Here is a 22,067-nt window from a genome sequence, read left to right on the forward strand (position 1 = left end):
GTCTTGTAGAAGTCATATCATGCAGGGATTTTAATGAGTTCTATCTTCACACATCCTTACTCCTGGAAGATTTTTGTGGCCTCGCTCTAAAAATTTACTCCCATAAGCACTTTTATATACAAAACAGACTCTAAGATCTCAATGCATATATTTGGGTTGAGGGGGGAAAAAAAAGTATAGGGGAAAAAAAACTATAAACAGTTAATGCTGCTAGCCACACCAATAATAAACTTGAGAGAATCCTAAAATTCAGAGTAGTTCACATTCATTTTACTTTCAGCTTATAGACTATGGATTATTTTCACATTGGACAAGAAATATACTACTCTTACATCTTTATTCAGTTTCTTGTTCCAATTTTAGTGCACAATTCAGTACTTAGACTGAAAACACTGAAAGGAGAATGATAAGAATTCACACCATGGAATTACCATTACATAAAATCATTAGGTTTTATAATCACTGTAAAAAGTACATTCACACCCTCTCCAAAAGTTTAGGACCTAGACTACCTCTCAAAAGTCCTTTTAAGAATTTCAATTTTCCTAATGGCCCATAATATCAGAACAAGTTCCCTCACAGATCAAGGGCAGCAGATCAGTTTAAGAGCATAGATTCTTTAAGCTAAGGTTAACAGCTCCCTGTGTTTATTTTAGGAAGACTTTTCTGATTGTTAGAGATGCTTCTCTGAAACATGGTAAAAAAAACTTCAAGCCTTTAGAGAGTAGGCCATTTGGGACTGTTTCAGACACTGAGTGAATACGTATTAATCTAGTTTTTATGGTATATGTGACAACTGGTGTCTAAGATAAGATTTTACACCCTCACAGTTTACAATTTTACAAAGTGATTTATTGAAATTCCTTGCAGATTATTTCTTGGAAGTCTTTTCCATGTTCCCCTTCCCTTCTTCACATTAGAAATATCTAGCATAGAATCTTAGCTTCCACAATGTTTGTTGGAAGATTCTTTGGAGAGCTAGAAAGAGATGCCACAAGTTCCAGTCTCCAGAAATCTCTGTGAACAGGATGAAGCTCTCTGCTCTGGGGTTTCACAGAGCCATGGCCTGTGTCATGCTTCTGCATAGTGAAGCTGCCATCTCACTCTTGTACAAGGATGGTCCTTTAGCAGGACCCCACGCTCAGGTCCCAGAGCTTTTCCAAGAGCACCTCAGCTCCTTCCTGCTAGTTTATATGGCCAAAGCATCATGGGGCAGAACAAAGAAAGACTTTCTTTGGTATGTTTCCAGTTCCTGCAGTGGACCACAGCAAAGAACAGCCTGCTTGCTTAGAATAAGAAGTGGAAAATCAAGTCTCATAATTAAAACTATTGTACACCACTTTTCTATTGATCTGCTGGGATGTTGTTATGCTTGCTCTGTCATATGCATGGGAAAGGGAGGAAGAAGCAGATGGAAAGAATCTAGAAAATCAGGATTTATTAGGATTCATCACCATTTTCTGCATCCAGCCATATATACAACTAGTAATGATCGTTAGCATATTTTACAATAATCATTATGAAAACAAAGTGCCACCAGATATTGTGATGCTGTCTTCATGTGCAATGGGTCAGTGGGGACTGGAAGACTTGGAAGGGACTCCTCTGCTTTCTTTGCCTCCTGCCTCCAGCAAATCTCACTTTGTCTCACCAAGGACAGGAACTTTTGCCATTGAAACAGCACCTCATGCTGCAAGACAGGATGGTATTGAAGGCCTTCATATCATCTTCCCCATGTGTTAAATGTTAAACTCCCTCTACTCAGTACAGTATCTCTTTCAACTAATATCCCAAGGTGTTCCACTGCATGAAAAAACTATCCCTACTTACCTTTTGTCATGGAAGCTAAAGGACCACTTTACTCCTCAAAGCTCTTCCTTTCTGGGACTGCAGACCTCCTCTGATCTCACTCCACAATGCTCCAAGGGTTTTTTGAGATAATAAAAAAGGTGCCAGTGATAGGAAGAAGAGGATTGTGGGCTGCTTCTAGGGCCTCTCTTTTCTTATTGCTAAAATGGAGAATCCTTTTCATGTTACCATCGTGACTATTCTAGAGAGGGGAAGAAGGTAGCTTGGACCAAGGCAAAGACTTCAACTCTGAAGGGCAGCACAGAAAGTGGCCCAGATGCCAATGCAAGTGTAGAGCAGGGCTGTTTGATACAGCATGCATTTTAAATTTAGATACTTCTCTTGTATTAGAATATCACCCTTGTCTAATAGTCTGTCTATTCCCAAAGCCTCTCCCACCCACCTGCATGTGCCTTTATCTCTGTTTTGCCACAGTTCAATAAGCACCTGCTATAGAGACATCAAAGAAAACAATAGCAACTGAATAATGTTACCATTTGATGTTATAGAAATAAAATAAAATATCTGAAGCAGAATAAAGCCACGAGAGAAATGTCTTCAGAGTCAGAAAAAGAAAAAAAAAAAAGAAAAAAAAAAAAAGAATGTCACCGCTTTAACCTGTTTACATGAAAGTATTTTCTCTGGTGGGATAATCAAAGTTTCAAAGATGTTGTCCTATATAATATCAAATCCTATTACTATTCAGCAAGGGAAAAGCTATTCCCTTCAAATCAGGGTCCTCTTTAAGAACTTCCAGCAGGAAAAAGCTTGTATTGTGTGCACAAGCAAACACAGAAGGCAAACACAAAGGGAAATGTTAGCCTCAAATTAATTTCTGTCAGATTTGATTGAAAAGCTCACACATATCTGTCCATTGGAGGTTTGTGACCTGACTCTGACTGGCTGGGATTTGGTAATCAAATAGAGACTCCTACAATACATTTATCAGTTTTGCTGTAGTCAAGAAATATAGCTGTAAAAAGTGTTTAACGACAATAAAATTAGAACAAAGAGAATTTTTATCTGGTCACTGTGAAGCTTCATTTGTTCATTGAGTAAAAGAGATTTTTTCCCCATAATCAGGGAAAAAAAAAATAAAAAAAAAAAAGTAGTGATTTAAAAATGTTATGCTAATATTAGTGCAACATGTCTGAATTTTTATTTTAATTTTTTTGTAACACAACTAAATGGATTTCTCCTACCAAGTCAAGGTCAGATCCTTAATTTCTTGTGCACTTGTTGCTGGCCACTATTGCAGCTACTCTAAAAATAGGAAAGACCTCAAACCTTTCTCATGTGGCTAGTTCTGAAAAAATGTCCCATTAATCTTTCAATCAAATTCTCATCTATCTGCTCAAATTTCACTTATTTCCTCAGTTTTTTTCTTTTAGAAATTTAAAAAAAGGAGAGGAGAGGAGAGGAGAGGAGAGGAGAGGAGAGGAGAGGAGAGGAGAGGAGAGGAGAGGAGAGGAGAGGGGAGGGGAGGGGAGGGGAGGGGAGGGGAGGGGAGGGGAGGGGAGGGGAGGGGAGGGGAGGGGAGGGGAGGGGATTCCCTTAAAAAAAAGATTCCATTTTTGAACCAGTTCTTACGAAAATAAGGTACCCAAATGTAAAGGCAGTACATTTCACATAGCTGACATTACACTGTATTTAGCTAAACACCTAGTTGTGCTGGAAGTCCCATGCAGAACTGCAGTAGTTCTTTCTTTTGACATGATAAAACCATACAGAGTCCACATCTGCAGTTAGATATTCAAAACAAGAATCTTGACCTTTATGGTCTTTTATATCACACCATTTCGAACTTTAGCCTCATTATATCACTTATTTCATAATGACACACAACTGAAACACAACTTCTGATCCAAATTGTTCACTATTTAAAGAAACTGTGGGAAGAAAGAATGAGATTCAACCAAATTAAACTGACTGAGGCAGCTGCAAGAATATCCTACTACTTTTAATGAGCTTCAGAAATTTTGTTCAGCTCATGTCATATTTCATGTCAACTTTTGGGGGGATCTTTCAATGAAGAAGATTGGGAAGGAAAGCAAGAGGGTGATAGGAAACTGAGGGGAGGGAAAAATTTAAATAGAAAATTTGGCACAATGGAGAAGCATGAAGGCAAGGAAATGGGACATGGGCATCTGAATGAGAGAATGGGAACTAGATAGGAAGAAAAGGGACAACAACAGTCATTGGCAATTGCAGGTGCAGGATGGGACGCTGAGAGACAATGTGGAGTACAGGTTTTAGAGCTAAGATAGTGATGATCATCTCAAGAAATTTCCCTGGTTCTTCCAGAGCTGCTGTGTAGAGAGGGAAATGAGTCTGATGGGTCTTATGCATGTGGAAGTTCAGCTTGGACAACAAGATCAGTGAGGAATAAAAATGCCTGACTCTTGAATACTGAATGATAGGTATTTGGGACAAGAATGGAGCTAATTTCCTTCATATTTGTTCCTCCAAATAATTTACTCCAAGCTTTTGCAGACTGATGAGGAGAAAGCAGGGTGATTTACACCCAGGTGACCCTAGCCAGTACAACAGAAACATGCTGTCATCTCACTGCCGTCCCTGCTTCCATAATGTATATCTCTATAAAACTGACATGAGAAAAACTAGCCAAATTAACTGTTTTTTTCCTCTATTTTGATGTGATTTTCCCAGACTAACAAAGGAGGTAAATGAGGAAATAACACTATCATAAGTTCACTTGTACACTGAATGAGAAGAGAAAAAGATTGGAAGAACTGAAGCAGAAGCATGCAAATCTCTAGTATATCAGGGCTTCCTGAAAATCTGGGGCTTTATTCCCTATTGTTCCAATTCACATGCATTCATTTACTCTGAGACATTGTAGAATGCCACCATTTTGCTTTGTTGTGACATTTCCCATTGTACATTCCTCTTTTATCTTCTTTATCTACCAACCAGATAACAGTGTATTTTTAACAGGCATCTCCATTAGGGTATTGACTAAGTGGCTCCCAAGTCTTCTGTCACAAGTCACTGAAACAACAAGATAGGTAAAATAGTTATTGATGTGTTCTACTGCCTGGGTAGCTAACACTATTCCCAACTATTTTTGGAAGTAGGAGGAAAAGGAGTATAAAAAAAAAAAAAAATAGAGTCACTTCAGAATCTATCTGCAGTCAATTAGAGCTACTTTCCAGTCCCCAAAAATTACTGTGGTGCACAAATGAAGTTTCCTGGCTATCAGACCTTCACAACTCATTGAATTCCTTAAAAGGGACTGAAGCTGCAGTGCCTGTGCCTTTGGGATGAATGATTTTTGAGGAATAATAGCGAATACATCAGAGTTCCTATAAACATTAATGTTTCCATGGAGTAAGGTCTCTTAAGGATGAGTCTCCGGAGGTATGAATTAAAGCAGGAGCTAGGCCAGCCACAGCTAAGAAGGGATAGAATAGAAGATTAAAACCATGCATAGGGGGACAACTGGAACACAGAGTGGATGGCCACTGTTGCTTACAATACACAAGCTCAAGAAAAGAAAAAGTGGTGTGATAGGATAACATTTCAAACACAGAGTGACTTTTTAAGGGAGTATGTAATTCAACTATGGAGGATTTATAAGTTAATTAAATGTTTTTTGTTTCTTTATTTACCTTTATGCATATAATAGGACCCCTTTATATGTACCTTATTTTTACACTAGTTTGCTAAATACCTAGGAGCAACCACTGTGTGAAACGCCTGTAGTGTAAATGAGTATGACAACGATCATGTTCTTCAGGAAGGCAAAACGGCCTACAGGCCCCCACAAATGCAATTGCTGAGTCTCACAATCACTGTTTTTCCTTGAAATTCCAGTTCCATAAGTCTTTATTGCATGGTAATCTCAGTTTTCATCTAAAGTCTTTAATTTCTAGTGCTTGTATACGTAGGGCAAGGAAAAAATATGAATTCATTGTGCAACATGGCCTAAAAAAATAAATAAAGCAGAGACAAAGTAAGTACTTTTCATTTCTGTAATTTAAACCAGTCTTATACTCCTGGCTCATGATTTCTGAACACTCTGGGGACTTGTAATTTTGCTCCTGCTTCAGACTTATCAGTACAGTGAATATATCCTATATGCAGAACTTTGTCAGAAAAAAAAATATGAAACACATTTCCAGAAACTGGTTACAAAAAATACTGTGTTTTCTCTTTCAGATCTTCAAGTGTTGTCAAATTCACCAAGTACTCACGACTTATGTGAAAATCTGGTCTAGGATGCCTTGATGAAGAGCTTTGTGTATAACTATCCTCAGTTTTACTGTGTACCTTGAATACCAACAATCTTCCAACAGGCCAAGAAACACATAGATATTCAGTCTGAGCAGAAGCACAGAACTGTTCATTTAGAACCTTCAATGGTCTAGTGGACTTGTGGGCAGGCGGAGGGACAGGGAGAGGAACTCAGTCCTCGTTTCCTTAGCAAGATCTGTAACCTGTGTTGACAGCACTGCTAATATTAGTGGTCTGAAAGATGGGTTGCTAATGACTGAATTTTAAACACAGATGCTTTGTAAATCTCCTGGAGTAGAAATGAACTCTGACATGGCTCAGAAAAAAAGTCTGAAAGGAGTATGACAGGGTTTTTGTTTGTTTGCATAACTTAAAACTTTGTAAGAAAACAAGGTTGAAGAGGACAGGCTTGGCATCATCTAAGAAACAGCAAGCCATGGCCCATCTTCTGACTGCTTTACAGGTGATTAAAAAAAAAAAAAATCAACATTTGATGTAGCAGAAAATAAAGAAGAACAGACGGTCTTTTGTAAAATTTCTCTTCCAGTACTGTCCTTGGTCAAAAGAAAGGGTTAAAAGAAATTGCAGTCTGGTTACTGTCCAAGACACCTGAACTGAAAGGTGGTATTTGTGATCACAATCAGTTGTGAACCAGTTAAAAACTTTAAATCTAATCACACCAGCTGCTTGGGAAAGATTTCACTAATACAAAAGCACAACACAAGTACAGTAAAATAGTATGTCCCTTGACTTTATATTGCTGGTTTGACAGGAGTGTTTTAGTATGAGCAGAAATACAGCAAAAGCAACAATTCAAAACCCGAAAGCATTACAGAAGTCTTAGAGTGAAAACATTAGGAGTTTGTTTTCTAATTCTTACCAGCATTAGTGAAATGTATTTTTTTCTGAATTGCAGGATTTTAACCTTCCTGAATGTAGAATTTATTTTATTTTGTTAATTTATTTGTGATTTTTTATTGACTTTCGGTGATTTTTTTTTTTCATTCATGATCTTTAAGAGATCAAGTTTCTATGCTTGTGAGATAAAGTAATTATTTTTACCAAGGAAAGAGGTAAATGGCAGAGTGAAAAAATTTAATATTCTCTTTCTAAAGGAAGAACAACTATCTGATATAATTGCTTCTTACCTCTGTACCAGCTTAACAACAATAATCAGAATTTTAAATTAATTTATGTATTTTTCCTCCATTCTAGAATTAGCAGAAAACACTCTTATCTGCAGTATGCCAGTTCTGTATTTAGTACAGAGTATACCACAGAAAAAGAAGATTATAAAATGGGTGTCTGAAGTCATATTGCAAGTGGATAGAAAGTTTTGTTGGCAACTCAGAAAAAAAATCATGATCTTTCCTGTCCTTTGAACAATACCTATTTATTTAGCTCTAAAACAGTCTTAGTTTAAGACCACCCAGGCTGTTTCTATAACATAATTGTGAATTATTTTGTAAAAATTGTGAAAATAACATTGTGAATTTCATTTTTTCACTTCTCATTTTCAGAATCTGAATTTTGGCTTTTCTGCTTCTGCTTCTGCATTTGTTTAGAATGTACAGACTACAGTCTGATCAATGCCATCCTGCAATAAAGCTATGTTTACAGATATAGAGGTATAAGACCCTCCCTTGTTTCACACGACCTTTGATTTTCATAGTTGATCACAACAGTGCAAGCACCAGGCCAGGTACAAGATCTCTAATATTTCATCATTTCTCACTGATTTTGAGTGTACCTCCTAAGGCTCTCAGCTGATATATCCTAAAGCTGCAGTCCGTGAAGGTCCAGCACCTCATGGCAGTACAGATCAATGCACCCAGCTAGCTGCCCAACCCCAGAGCTTTTGCTCAGACATGGCCTGTTAGAATCATGGTATATCACAAGTTGGAAGGGACCCACAAGGATCCAATCACAGCCATGTTTCATGAAGCTTTCTGAGCAATGAGCAGGGAAAGAATATATCTCCTGCTCCTCTGACAAGGAGAGAAAGAATGTCTCTGCCTTATGGGGACAACACTTTCCCCAAAGTCCTTCTGCATCTTGAACAGTGTGGTAAGGGCTCATGTTCCTGTAAAGTATACATTACTCAACATATGATACCACCATCTCACCTGCTGGCAAAAGCCAGCAGAGCTGGCTTGATGCAGAGCACAACAGATGGAGCACAGACTGCTACCAACAGGTGCCAGGACTGTGCTCTGGTTTTGTTGCAACTGAAAGGCAAAATAGAGTCCTCAGTTTAAAAATCTGTCTATAAAATGCTCAGAGATCTATGGGTAAAGAGTTCTGCAGAAATGCCTCTAGATTAATAACAGTGCTATTTTTAATTTAGCTGCCATTAGCTACCATCTGTTTTCATAATTCATCTGCACTGCAGTGTTACCCTAGTGAGACTCTCTGCTACTCAGTATTGCTGCAGAGCTGTTCCTTCTCTCCAATCTAAAATGTCAAAGGGCCGAGATAATATGGCACTGGCAAAGGTACTTAAAATAAATTAACGACTGATGAATGCATTTTAGAAGCATTTCTATTTGTAATTCTGTAATTACAGCATTCTGTAAACTGCTGCATTTCTATGCCTTGAGTGCAATTGATAAAATTGCATTTCGCAATGGTGGAGAAAAGAATGCAGTGCTAAGAATGTTTTCTCAAAATCTACTTTAAGCAATTGAATTGGAAACTTTTGAGTGGGAGGAGAGAAGGGAGTCACAGAGAGCAAGAGATTTAATACATCTTTTAATTGTTTTCAGTCTTCTGTTTATTTTGTTTTAAAATTTAACAAGTTAAGCAGTAGTCAAAGCGAAACTGGATGGGGGTTGTTCCTTATTGACTTCAGTTGGCTTTAGATCAGACCCAAAGACTTGCCTTGCTGGTCTTACTTGGCTGATGAGTAGAAAATAAAAATAAATAAATAATTAAATGCCATGGCATGAGTTGGATGTAGGGCAGAGATTCTGGTCACTGATCAGCAAAAGCAAAAATCTTCTTGGGACTTTCATGTCTGACTGTTTCTGTGCTGAAGCACACACACCTGGGTTATGTTACTCTGGAACATAGTATTCCCTGTCCTTGTCAGACCTTGGCTGGAAGCTGGTGGAGGGAAGGGGTCCAAAGTGTCAGAAAGAAGCATCTCAGCACTCAGGTGGAAGGAGGCAGGCTGGATCCTCCAGAAGACCAGGAGATGGGGGATTTTTCTGCCATCAGAAAAGCAAAGAGAAATAGTTTTGTGGGCTGAAGTGACTTATGATTTTGCCTACATTTTCTTTTTATTTGTAAACCAAACTAAAAATACTGAAAAAAATTTGGCTACAGCACAAAATATTTCTCTGGCTCCTGAGCTCCCCAGCCCCCTCTCTTCAACCTCTTATGAATACACAGTTTTGTTCTGTGACAAAAAGATATTGATATAAAGGTCTTTAGAATAGCTATTCCTTAACATCTATTTCAGGAAATGTCCAAGTTTAGAAAAGCTATAGGGCTGTCTTCCTCTGAGGTCCAACTCCATGAGGTGCCAATGTCCCTTAACTGCTCAGCATGTCAGAAGGAGGCTCTTCATATGCATCTGCATTGCTCAGTCTCTGTTTAATGTACCGCCAAGGCACAGAAACAGCCTATAATTCCTGAGAAGCTGAAACAACAGAAGCTTCCTGTGGTCCTGTATTAATGCTTCAGAGGGAAAACCTGCAGGTGGATGTTCACTCATTGCAGATTCTCATTCTCCAGCATGTGCCTGTATCAGTTATCCTATATACCTTTGTCGGCTGGAGATTTCCTGCTATTGAACTTGACCTTGAAAGGTACTTTGAACACTGTTTTGCTTGGAAGAAAGGTCTTAGAAAAACACATAGATGTTAATCTCAGTAAACTTGTATCTTAGATATTCATTCACTAGCAGACATGATTTTGTGCTTTAGAAGAAAACGTCCAGTCAAAGGATAATAGTGGTGTTTATTATGAATTGCTGTGATTGGTTTGATACCACAAGTAGTACTCTTTACATGAGAAGAAATAAAGCAAGTAGGATACAGCAGAACAGCAGGAAAAAGAAAATCATTAGGTCTTCTGTTAATTGTTATGACTATTGCTATCATGGAATCTGTGATCACCTGGCTGACATCACCATGTGTTTGCAGCAGATGCAGTATAAATGGGAGGGAGACAGCCTGAGACAGAAAAACAGAGTTTGCTAGGACAATGCTGCAGAGTGCTTTGGAGTCTTCACCTTTCTAATGATAAGGGTCTTCGATTTGCATTTCCTGAGCCAGGTCTGTTACAAGACCAGAATCTTAATTTCTGAACCATTAATCATAATGCACCTACATTGTTTTGTCAGTATTGAAGGGAAGTGGCACTTGACACAGAAAGCACAGTAAGGATTCCAGAATTATCGTTTTCTGTAAACTTTAAGGAGCATGAGGTTCACTGAGATATCTGCTGATTATGACATGCTTTCTCATCTATTTACTTGCCTAGGAGAACCTGTTCCACTACACCAGATATAATTATATTTTTATAAATCAAGAACTGTCATTACCAGTTTTTCCTTTCCTCAATCTAATGACGTGTCCACCGCACTATGAAAAAGAACAATACTGTACACTTTGCTAACAAAGCTATTCTGCTGCTGATGTGAACATTAGAGATACTTTCTTCCTTTCTGATGATTTATTCAAGCTCTAAAAAATTAAGCAACCTAAAGGGCCTGTAGAGTAAAAAACGAATCCAGAGAGTATTCTATTACATTCTGTTCCGATGCAATGTCAATTGACATTGATCTGAATGTTTCTAGTACTTCTTAATAGCATTGGATCATGTTCCTAAGCATAGAATGAAGTGTCAAAATCTTACATACAAACAATTCTGAAACAGAAATTTGAAGTGGAGAGGGCTGGCCCCTAGTCTGAACAACCTCAACTTGCAGAAAGAGTATGGCTCTAAAGTTGGAATGTCACATTCCAGCATTTCTTCATGGAGCCTGGAATGTCCCCCTGTACTTCAGTCAGCTCAGATCTACCCAAAAGAAATGTAGTTCTTATACCATTAGTGAAACAAATGATTATAGAAATTGTGCATATTTAGAAGCAACATCCCCCACTTTGGAAAAGTTCCCCAAACTCATGAAATAAAATCAAAAAGAAAATTAAACATGAGAAAAAGAAAACAAACAAACAAACAAACAAAAAAATAACAAGCTTACAGCAGTTATGCCAGGAAAGGACCTCAACGATCAAGTCCAGCTTCATGATATCACCTACTATTATACCATGTTTTTCAATGCTTCTCATTGTTTCTTAATCCCATTTATACATTCATCTTCATTCTGCAATACTATTTCTGGACTTAGCTTGATTATTAATTAAAAGTGGGCCCAGGGCACTTAAGAGAATGACTACTTTTGCATGAGTGATCAAGTTAATGACATAAGTTCAAAAAAAGAGTGCATCCAAATACATGTGGGATAGGGAGTATAACATGTAGGAGGGGAGTGCTGAGTGCTGAGGGACGGAGGAAGAATGCACAGAGGGATCTGGTAACTTGGGAGTGGGATGAGAGAGAAGACTGAAATTTTACAAGCTTGCTGGAGTTATGCCCAGCAACTGGGCAAAAGCTGTCTAAGATTTTCCAAACAAAATAGGTGACAGGCATAGAAAAGAAAGTGATCATGATTTGCCATTTATTATAAAATCTTGCTTTTGGCTTGGTAATCAATTACAAAAGATAGCAAGAGAGATTTTATTGTAGGGTTTTTCAATAGCATCAGCAGTTTCAAACAGTGTTCATCATCCTGTTCTGGCCAGAGCTCAAGACATAATAAAACATCTAAGGCTGAGTTTTGATGTACAGTCTACATCTGGTTAGAGGGTATACATTCAAACACATTGACTCATCTTAGATCTGGAAGCAGGGCTCCAGGAAAAATAGCACTGGGCTAATTCCAACAGTTCTTGAACAGTCAAAGTCCTGATGTAAGTAAACTGGGCTCCTGAGAATTTACACTGCTTTGAGATGCAACCTAATGACTTAGCAGGAGTGGAGGAAAGAATTCCTTCTTGAGAGTGACTAGGTGGCATAGGGCTTATTAGATGTAAATTGTTTCGTATGCTCTTTGCATATTTTCTATTCTCAAAGTGAACAAATAAGAAAATTGAAGACTTAAATGATTTTTCATCACAAGAAGTCTAATAAAAATAAATTTAAAAGTTTCCACTAATCTCCAGGCTTCTCAAGTTGTTGAGAAAGATACATACATGTTCTTATGCTATTAATTCCTTTTAAAAGATACCTGAGCTGAAGCAGAAAGAAGCTAAATGACATAAACAAGATGATGCAGGGAATATATGGCTCGGCAAGAATGCAATGTGTATGTCTTGGATCTTTGACTGTAACCAGTGTGTGGATATTTCTGCTTTGCCAACAGCTAATTCTTTCCGCTCCCAATTATATATATACACACACATACATCCCCAAAACGTGATACGTTACAGAAAAAATGTGCTGAAGACAAGTAATGCCCCATCACAGTTAATAACCTTTGAAAGCTTTAATGTGAACAATAGCATGTGTCTGTTCTGCAGATTTTTCATTAAAGTACATAGACCAATTTTGAGGAAAAAAATTAAAAAGAGATTTGAGGAAGTAATAACCCAGAGGTTAAAAAAATATTGATTAGGAAAAATATTTTCTTCATAAAGATAATATTTCTCTTTTAGCAAAAAGAAGCTGCTTAGTCTCCAGAAAAAGCAAACAAAATATGTTCTGAAGGCACCCATTTCATTTGTTGTGGGCTTTGTTGAATAATGAGCAGAACTGTCATTTGTCTTACAACCTTCCCTCACCTTACCCATCACACTGAAAGATTTAAAATTCTTCTGGAAAGTCTGTGCCACTTCGTTTATTATATTGAAAAAAAAAAAATTAAACACCTACTTTTAATTACTTTTTTAGCATTTTTTCCCCCAATCTAACTGCCTGCCCTTTGGTGCCTAATATCTTCTTAGAAGATATGACCTGGAAATTTAGTATGGATTGCCACAGACTACATTTACTTCTAATGAGACATAGTTTCTCCTGATCTTTTTCATCTATCTTCAGAGAAGAAAGATAAAAAAAAAAAAGCTTGTTTCTGTCAGAGTTCGTTCTTTGGTGTCAAGGAAACATGCTGGGTTTTTCCTTCTCTATCTTCTAAGTTTTCACCTTGATCTTGTAAAATATTACAAATAATCCAAATGCATATATTGCTCTGCTGTTTTGTAAATTCAAACTGAATAGTCAAATAGTCAAAGATAATGATAATGATTACCTGAGATTATTTTTCCGTCTTTGAGAAATGCATTGGGTGGTACATTTCCAAATTTCAGAAGACTGGTGGGTGACTTGCAGAGTAAGGCAAATGCAAATTATGAAAGCTGAATCAAGGGCCTTCTGAGGACTTCAAAGGGCTTTGGATCGAGCCTCAAGTTCTTGGGACTTTTCATCTCTAGATATCAAAATACTTCACAACAATCAGTACATTTCATTACTTCAATTTCATTGATGGGGAAACTGAGGTATAGAGGAGTGAAACGATTCTCCCCCCATCATTTAGTGAGCCAGTGGCACATCACAGGAGAGCATGCAGCTCCCATGATTTTCTCTTGCCACCATCTCAATCAAGTTTTCTCACAACTCCCTTACGAAGTAATAGTTAGGCTTGTTACTCAAATAATGTTGACCTCCATCTGATTAAACTCCAAAGTATCAGATTATGTAGAGCTTGACGGAGGAGATCTGTACACCAATCCCTCAGGACTACTGCTAGATGTGCTAGAAAACCTCCAACACCCCATCATGCTGTGCCTGCCACCACAAGCTCTCCTCACGGCAGCTCACTTGCATCTTTTCCTATCACCCTTTGATCCTGCCATCTCTTACTACTACCAGCTACTTCAAGGGACTAGATGGCATCCAAATGAGATCCAGTGTTGATTTAGAAGTCTGTTCTTTCAGACAGAAATTGTATCCCTTCATCTTCGTCCAAAAATAGGTAGCATGCTGTCGTCACAGCCACAATATAAATCGCTAATTATAATGAGGCAGACGCCCATAAAATAAATAACAAGGTCTTAGATTGCCCCGGTCCTGTTTCTTCTAAATCATATCATCTGTTGTACATGTTGGGGGCTGGACTGTCTGCATGATGTTAAATAGTTAAAGGGGAAGCCTGGCACTTTGTCACAGAGGAGCATTCTTAATAGCTGCTGTTTAACACATACCAGGGGAAAAAACAGTTCCGAGTGCCCATTGGATGCAACAGCAGTTAGCTAATAAATACTATTCCCAAGTGATTCACATACAATGAAGTAACCAAAAAGAGCCATGTTAATTTCTACCCTGTTTTCAAGCAAGAGAATAAAATCAATATTTGCTTAATGGAAAAAGGCAATACTTGAGGCAGCCCATGCAGGGAGGAAGGGCTGTCCTGTAGCCAAAGCATAAGGCTGGCAATCAGGGCACAGAGATTTTCCTTTTAAATTGCTTAAAATGAGTGAGTATTGCTCTTTGACTCACTTTCCCTACCTGACTAATGGAAAGTTGTTCTTTGTGGAGGCTGCATGAGGCAAAGAGACGGTTACACTTTTCAAGCACTATGGGTATTTGCTGGCCTGGCAGCAAACACTGCGGAGAAAAGTGTTGCAGGTGACCTGTCACTATGTGCTGACAGCAAACCAGGCACCAGTAGAATTGAGGCCGCTTCTTAACATTGTACTAAAAATCTACTTAAATGAAGTGGGAAGGCGAGAACGGGTGCTCTGCTTCTGCTCTGCCCACTTAGCATGCAGCAGGTATAGCCCCTCGATATCTGACCCAACAGGTCATAAAAGTGTTATTATCCACAAAATACCTTCTTGGGGGTTAAAGAATGAGAAGAATGGAAACAATTTATTTCAGATTCAAAAAATTGCTTTTGGGGAGGATATCATCCTATTATTGCTGCGTGGCAGCTGTATTTATCCATATCCATCGTTGAGAGCAATCATCTTGTTAACATTTTTATACTATAACCACAAGCTGCAGGAATGCTGTGGATTCCTCTGAAAGCTGTGTGGCCTTTTTTTCTATGGGATACTCATATCTTTTAAAACCTTCAGAGGTGAATCACTTCCTTTGTAAGGATCATTGACTTCAGCATGACTGTTAACATTTCATTAGTTCTGTTTCCGTGTCAGGGGTTGGTGGATTGTACAGCATTTTTTAAATCCAGACCCTTTGGATAACACAGTGTCAACAGGCTTACATTTGAATTTACTTAAACCTGTTGATACATTATGAGAGCTAGCTATGTTTCCTACATCAACATAAATCTCATTGACATTGTATTTGACTAAAAAGTTATTCCACTCCAGGGTGGAAGGAGGTAAGAGGAAATACTTAAATAGCCCATATATTACCTCAGGCACCACTCACAGGCACTACCCTGCACCCCAGGGAGGTGGATTTTGACTCTGACATTGCTTCATAATCAAGGATTGTCCCAGGGTGAACTGTCAGACTTCAGCTATGTGGTCTGGGGTCGGATCCTGAGGGGATGTAAGAGGATCGGAAGAGATGGTAAGGAAAACATAGCTGTGCAAAGGCACAGGCTGATAGAGGCAGCTAAAGATGTAATGAAAGAAAGAATGAATTTTAAGGGTTGCTTTTTTTTTTTTTTTTTTTTTTAACTAGTTTATGATTAGAACATCAGAAAACAGAACACACAGAGAAGATTGTACTTTCAGTAAATGGAGAGGTTGTCTCATAGGTACAAGAATGTGTGATTAAAAGGCCTGATGGTGATAAACTGATGTTTATAACTCATTCTCAGTTATGCTGAGGTCACTTTTATTTAGTTTCCTCTCAGTGTAAAAAGGGTCTGAAATGTAAATGGTTATTTGTGTGAATGTCATAAACAACTAGAAAAAGGGGGGAGTTCACTGAGACAATCAAAGGGTTATTCTGCTGGTCAGGATCCATTCTGCACCTCTGCTCAAACAGGGTAGCACATAGGTGTGGTGGTAGTGCCAGTCTAGAGGCCTACTAGATTCCCTTTGGTGCTCACAGGGCTGTGCAGGCACAAGGGACATTCAATTTAATACTTTGGGCTGCAGGAAAGTTAATCAAACTTCCCTCATGAGTGAAATTGCAGAATCTGTCCCCAGAGAAGATAGTTCAGTTATGTTGTCATACCTGGGAATGAAGGCAGCCTTACATAGTCAGAACATGTGAGCCAGCCATGTGCCTCTAATTTCATATTCTCATAACTACTGAATGTTCAGACCTCAGTTTAATCATCCATATGGAATATCCGAGTGAAGCCTTAACCCCTTTTTGATGAACAGAAAAACTCATTGAATTCAGTAGAACCGGAATTTTATGTCAGAGTTGTCAAATGACAGTACCTGTAGTTACCTGCTTGGCAGGAGTATAATTGTGACTTTATATATTTATTTTGCTGTTTCTCCTCCATTTTCATGTTTTTAGTTATTTCTTTCCTTCTGCTCCCTGGATCTCAGTTAAACAGTATCACGAAATATATATACAAAGATGGCAAAGTTGAAAATTCACTTCAGAATGTTAGCGTAATGGCTATAACCAGAATATTATGCATGAAAAGCATACAGTTTTCCTGAGGTAGGAACTCTGATAACCTCATCAATCACTTCCTGTGAATTATATACACTACTTAAGTAAGTAGAAAACTAAGTATTTTTCCTTGAGGTTAAGTGTATGTCAAGAAGAAGAAGAAAAGTGTTTTTCACTGTAAATACAAAATAGATTTTCCAGTGATCTATTTAACATTGACTCCATTAAAAACCTTCAATAACAGCAGATCAGAAGAAGTGAGGAAAAATAATTATCAGAAATAACACTTGTGAAGAAAAGGAATAGGAGAGAGTTTTACCAGGCTTAGGTGATTTGACTCCTGAGAGTTAAAGGCAAGATACAACGCAGCTATAAGGGAAATTGAACTTTCTGTATCCAATGATACAGATGCCAATATTTAAAATATGTATTTCTTATACATTAATTATCTGAAGAACAATGGTGAGCTTTTCAAAAGAAGAAAATGTTGGTCTAAATCTTTTTCTACTGAAATCAATAACAAAGTTCCTATCAACTTCACTGGCAACAGGGATAAACAGCTACTTCTAAAAATATTGCTTTATAGGGCCTTTTTTGTGTGTGTGGAGGCTATTTTTAAAATACGTATAATTTGGTAGGTTATACACCTTTAAATGGTAAAAAATATGAGAAGCTCAAAAGTATCATTTTTGTTTCAGGTGGAAAAGACTTATAAAAGAACTCCAAAACTTTAATGGGGAGATGTGGCATAAATAAAGTGATTTACTGTCTGCAAGACACAGCAAGAGAAGCAGCGCAAGGCAAATATAAGAGAAACTTCATAGTTCAATGACAATTCATTCATTCAATATATATATATATATAAATATACCATATTATATTTTCTTCAGGATTTAATCTGATAAAAATTTTACTATTTAGGTAGCGATCTGCTCCTTCAATGTTTTTTTCAAAATTCTTGTCTAAGGTACTTGAACAAATGTTGCTACTGCTGACCCTTTTTGTGTTCATTTATGTCTCCCTCTTGAACATGACAAAACTCAGCACAGACAGAAACACTATTTCCACATCATTTCAGGTACTTAAAATAGGAAACTTACAAAAAAGGAATGGACTCAAGCCAGGCTGCACCAGTTACCTTGGGAACTGGGATTCTCTTGCTGGTGCAACCCGTAGCAAGAATATAGATAGAAGCGTCTCATCACTTCAGTAATACCAAGGAGTTCATTATGCCACATAATATATGACAAACAGTTGATCATACTGAATGTGATAAACAGTTCTGCTAAAGTCACACCATAAGCTAGATACATTCTAAAAGAGTATTGCAACCATGACTGAAGTTTTGGATATTGGGATTCTGGATTTTCAATTTCAAATTCCAGAAATGTTAATAAAATTAAAAAATCCTAGGTTCGAGATCTAGGATTATACATAGATGACCTAATCTGTATTTTATTTTATGAATTGGTCTCACTTGTAAAGATGGACAGCAGCTCTTGGCACAGAAAGGAAGTCCAATTTCTAAAATCTAATAAAACCTAAATAAGAACATTGGGATTAAATTTAAGCTAGTTCTAGAGACTCTTGGACCAAGCAGTATCTTAAGATTGCTAAAAACATTATGCATTAATTTTAAATTAGATCACTCTGAGTGTTTTCTTTGGTGAAAATGCTCATTACTCAAATTACATTTATGTTTGACAATAGAATATGTCTCTTATTAGAAACAAATGCAAATGCTGCTTTAAAAAAGATGAAACCAATGAATAATCAGCTAGGAGGAACATATAAATGAGAAGTAGGAACTATAAAAAGAACACTTAGGACTCTACAACAAGATAAAAAACCCACAAAATATCCTTGAGGAAGAGTGAAAGCATCCATTATAAGTTTATACCTATAGGGTTTCATTTTTATGTTTTGTTTCAAAAAGAAAAAAGCAGTGGGACTAACTGTAAATTTAAAGCTAAAATTCATAAAAATGCATATTATGGGAAGCAGAAAAAAAAAATCAATGTTAGTAGAATTAAAGATAAGGACTGTTTTATTAGGAAGGAGAAAGAATCCTAAAAATGGAATTACAGGTAGAGTCATGGTATGACTTTGATGAGAATTGATGGTAGAGTTATTCACAACAATAAAATAAATGCAAGAGGGATGAGCATCTTGCATTAGTTCAACATTAATACAGTCATTCCAATAGGCACAAATCAAGAAAGATGTTAACAGTTCGGAGATATAGCAGACAGCAGTCACAAAAGTGATTTGCAGGATGTAAAACATCTTTTGTGAAAGACTAAGTGTCACCTTTATATTTAATTTTACAAATAATTAAGAAGTGATTTCATATTAGGCTATGAGTACTCTCATGGGGAACAAAAAGCTGATAACAGTGAACTTCTGAAAGCTGCTGATGGGTGATGACATAATGAACATAACGGAGTGGGTCAAAGCTGACACTAGACAAAATTAAATTTAAATAGGGATAAAGAAAAATCATTATGTACCAGGTCCTGCAATATTAGAACTAAAGGGCACTTGCCAAAACTGATTGGATCCACAGGAGATCTGTAGCAGAGAAATTTAAAACAGAAAAACAAAACAAAACAAAATAAAACCTTCAAGCAGCAGGCGGAGAACTTCTGGGCTTCATTGCCTCAGGAGACTATGGAGGCAAGCAGTGTCAGCACATCCCCAAGAGACAAATTAATGAACGGTGGGTTCATTAACAGAAGTAGTCAGGGATGGCCCTTCTACCATCCATAATGACATGCTGGGGTAAAACAAGGGGAGTGGAGCTTAGCAGTTGGGCTCAAGTGCATTCCTGAATAGTACCTCTTATTGCTACTATTGGAGACCAAGTACTAAGCTAGGTGGACCACCGCAGTGACCTGGTAAGACATTTTTTTTGCATTCTTTATTCTTCTAGCAGTGCGTACAACTGCCCTTGAATGACTTATCGAAGTGCAGGGAGGTCTGCATAATTGGAAATGTTATGTCAAGGATATGTTTTATTTTTAAAAAATTAGCACAAAGAGAGGAATAAATTCAGGTAAATCTCATGGCCCATGTTAGGGAGGAGTTCAGATTAAATCATAGGGGTATTCCCATCTGGCTTCATAATCTATAGATCTATGAAATTTTCTTGTAGTATAATCATTTTTCAATTTCAGACTTGCCCCTTCTTGCCCAGACCCTTAATATTTTTAACTATAAGGTTTTTAAGAGGGTCCCTTACTACCTCTCCCTTTATATATACTGCTTGTTTATCTTTAATAAATGGATAATTGTACTGGCTTTATGTTGTTTACTGTTCTTCACACTTTTTCATCTTCTCTGTGTGCTCTACCCAGCACAAGAAGGTATCTTTCAATAAAGATTGCCTGAGAGTGGAGATGAAGAAAGGGAGCAGAAGAAACACAGGCAGGGAGAAAGGATCAGAGGAAGAAAGAAAAGTCTAAGGGAAATGTTATTCCTGAAGGATTTTAAAATAATTCTCTATAATTTTGAAAAGTCTTTAAATGTCAGGGAACAGAGATCAACCATTTTAAAGAATTTGTAGTAATCTTTCTAATATCCTTACCACTCTCATTTTTATAAAAATGGCAGATTATTTACGTTTAATTATATTTGACACAGTGGTAGGACATAGAGGTAATGTGTACTTCCATTTCTTACCTTGCCTTTTTGGTGATATGGCAAATTGCACAGAGGTAATCTTTAGCTCCAACTAAAGAAGACAGTTACTATGATGTTCACATGGTGCTACTATGTTTAACAAAAAGGTATTTATTTATTCTTGTTAATGACTATGCTATGAAGATTTGCATATGAGTTTAGCTTTATAAGCATGGCTAATCAACTTCAAGTCATTAAAATATATTTATATGTTTTTTGCTTTATAATTAAAAGGGTTTTTGTAGTCATTGGTCTGATACTAATTTCATGAGGAAATTTCATAAAATAAATTTTAGATGTGGACTAAAAAGAAAGAAGTAAACATTTGCAAAACAATATAATGCTAGCAGGTGAAATAGGATCTTTTTTAAAGTACAAAGGGAAGCTATGGTACAAATTGAAAGTAGTTTCACATAAATAATTCTTTGATAGCGAGGGAAAAAAAAAGAAAAGCCTCTGCAAGTTTCTTTGAAAAAACAAACAAACAGAAAGAGGAAAGCCTTTGAACTTCTATTGTTCTGACAACAATATTAGCTATGTTTTATCTAGCACAGTGTTTTTAAATGCTATTAAATTACAGACAACACTGCTTTATTCTTCTTTTTTTTTACTGAATAAGTGGTGGTGAGAGTGGAAAGAGATAACTCAGCTGAATATTTTGTTGGATGAATCAGTCCTACTTGAGAGCAACTGAGAGCTCTTGGAGCCTGAAATACAATCTTTACCAAATGGCATGGATACTTGCTACTTGTTATGTTTCGCAGTAGTCAGGAAGAAAGTGTGTTAAAGCAAGAAATAAAAATTCAAGCCAGCATTTGAAATCTGAGTAATGGTCAAGGTCCAAGTTTCAATGATAATTCCAATTTCTGTGGCAAAAGATAAATCAAAAACTCCTGACAGACTTGAATTTTAGAAAGCTTGATGGGGGTGTCAGCATTCTTTTTTACGTGTCCTGAAGTCCTGTCAACTGCATTAAAGAAGGCACTATGAACATTAAAATCATCATGGTATGGCTGAAATTGTTACTTAAAAAGACTTACGAAAAGTGTTATTTTAGGTGAATCAAGTTAAAGCTAAATTATAAGGTACAGCCAGACTATCACTTGAGATGGATCTGAGCACAAATGCTCCACCTAAACTTAAAAGTGTTCATAATCTTACCAGGGGACCCAAACCTCCCCCCACTTGTACAGTCTCTCATTTGTACAACCAATTTCACCAAAACTTCAGATCTATATGCTGGCAGGCAGTGAGAGAGAACAACTTTTATGGCTAGGCTGGAACATTCACTTCCCTTAGGTGGTACTGTATTTTTCCATTTATGCTGAACTATTTTTAAGTGTTTTCTCTCTGACGGTTGACTGGGATGTTCTCAGGTCCAAGCCTGTCAGATGCTGAGTGTTTTGTGGGAAGTGCTGAAAGATTTTCAGACTCATAAATGTCATTGCAATCTGATGGCTGTCAGCACTTTTGGGGGATGGGTGTGGTAGGGGTAGCAGAATCAGATGTTAACATATTAAATTTTTCTGACACAATAAAAACCTATAATCATGGCACATTGAATTCATACCTTAAGCCTAAACAAGAAAAAATACAGTTTTGCCAGACATAAGGAGCATGCTGTAAGTAAATCACATTGTTTACACCACTTATTCTATGTGCAGTGG

The sequence above is a fragment of the Netta rufina genome (genome assembly GCF_964035555.1).
Source record: "Netta rufina genome assembly, chromosome: 2".
Classification (NCBI taxonomy): Eukaryota; Metazoa; Chordata; class Aves; order Anseriformes; family Anatidae; genus Netta; species Netta rufina.